Genomic DNA, 2,156 nt, shown 5'->3' on the forward strand with positions numbered 1-2,156 from the left:
CAAGGAATAACGAGTACGTACCGGAAGAAGAACCGGTAATCTCTGTTGAGGAGGATCCCGAGGAAGAATCAGAGGAGGATCCAGAGGAGGAATCCGAGGAGGATCCAGAAGAGGAGGACCCAGAAGAGGAGGACCCAGAAGAGGAACTGGAGGAGGAGGAGGAGGAGGAGGAGGAAGAGGTGGAAGAAGAAGTTATTTGTAGAAAGCTACCTAGGAATGTGCCTGATCTATCCGACTACAGATGCGATAGTTATCCACCCAGGTCACCATGCGGGGATCAAGACGAAGTTAACAGTCAGTGTCGTTCACCTGCTAGAGTAGCCAGATTACCCACTCCACCCATTCACCTATCGCCGACGACTTCAGCTACTGCGTGAGTCCGACAGACTGCTCGTATTAGGGTAACCCCGATTGACCCTACCTCGATTCCATTCAGATCTACCCACGACCGGGGAAGATCTTCACGCTCTAGGGCATATACTTCATCTTCCCGTTAATTGAGTATACCTACCCCTCGCCCTGGCCTCCCAAACGCAGGAAACAACTCTTGGATGGTTGTCTTGACTGACCGTGTGATAGACCACTCGATAGCCATAGCTAACATTAACCAGGAGAGGAGGGACGTGACCCAGTACTTATCGACGTTACATCAGATAGTAATGAACTTGCAGCAGTCAGATGCCTACCACCACTGGTGTTTGGATAGGGTGAAAGTTCAGCTGTGGAACTGTTACTGGGTGATTACGGTGCTGTTATTTTTATGTTTGTGGCTGGCCTATCGTTTGTACGGATAAATGCAAAATGTTACATATTTGTGTACGTGATCTTTCGATACTCCATGTATGAATATAGTAGTATGTTATGTTAATATGGGGCACAATTTTGTACATTATTACAAGCACTGATCCTTACAGGGTTAAGTCTAACCGTCACTTAGTGACAGATTTTGATATATACATGCAAGCACTGGCCTTTATCAGGCTAAGTCTATGTACTTTTTGATATCAATGTACAAAACAATTTGTGAAATGTCAGTATGTTATCTGGTTTACCTGTACAACATTTGTTGTGATTATTATTACACAGTGCCGTAGACTGGAATTAGTACTAATTGGCTTATATTTGTTTATCATTATTGAATGGCCCCAAAGAAAGCAAACCCTATGACTGAGGCAGAGATAGCCGAGATGATTGCTCGGCAAATGCAGGCAGTAATCCCACTTATTGTAACACAAGTAACTGCTGGTGTTAATGCCAATATACAAACAAACCAGCAACAAAACAATAATGCTCCCCCAACCAACAATGAAACAGTTACAAATAACAATCCCCCACCTAATACAAATACCCTTACCAATGAAAATAATCCCCCACCGAACCCAAACAATAACAATAACAACCCTAATCCCCCTCGAAGGGAATATTCGATCAAAAACTTTATGGCCTGTAAACCGATTGATTTCAAGGGCACTGAAGGGCCAAATGGGTTAATCAAATGGATCGAAAAGACTGAATATGTTCTCAATATTAGTAATTGTCCACCGGAAAACATAGTCAAGTATGTTGCCTCTACATTTACTGATCACGCATTAATGTGGTGGAACACTACGGTACAGATAAAAGGTCAAGATACGGTAAATCGCATGACATGGGCTGAACTCAAAACACTGATGCTGGAACATTTATGCCCAAGGAATGAAATACAAAGGTTAGAACACGAACTTTGGAGTTTGGAAATGAAAGGAGCGGATCATTTGGGATACACGGACCCGATAAGTTTTTCGCACCAAAAACCAAACCCAAACTAAATTTGGACCAGGCTTTTCATATTTGGGCTTGAGAAATCAGAATATTGGGATAAACAGCCCAAAGGGGGCCCTTAAGGGATCCCGATCGGACAGCCCACCCCATCCCCCATTCTTTTTTTAAAACGTGTTTTGCAAGCTTGTTTATCCATTTTGGTTTATAAAAGTTGAGGTCCAAGCAGCTGCAAGCTGATTTTCCAGAAATCCTTCAAACCCTAAGGTAAGGAACTTAAATAAGTAGCTTTTGTACTTGTTTAACCTAGATTAATACCATAAAAACATGTCTTGATTACTAAAAATCATTCCTAACCATGTAAAAACCCTAAAAATGGTCCATAAACATTTTTTGAT

The sequence above is a fragment of the Bidens hawaiensis genome, unplaced genomic scaffold (assembly GCF_021521415.1).
Source record: "Bidens hawaiensis isolate Kalapana, Puna unplaced genomic scaffold, B.hawaiensis_p1.1 tig00005806_1, whole genome shotgun sequence".
NCBI classification, from domain to species: domain Eukaryota; kingdom Viridiplantae; phylum Streptophyta; class Magnoliopsida; order Asterales; family Asteraceae; genus Bidens; species Bidens hawaiensis.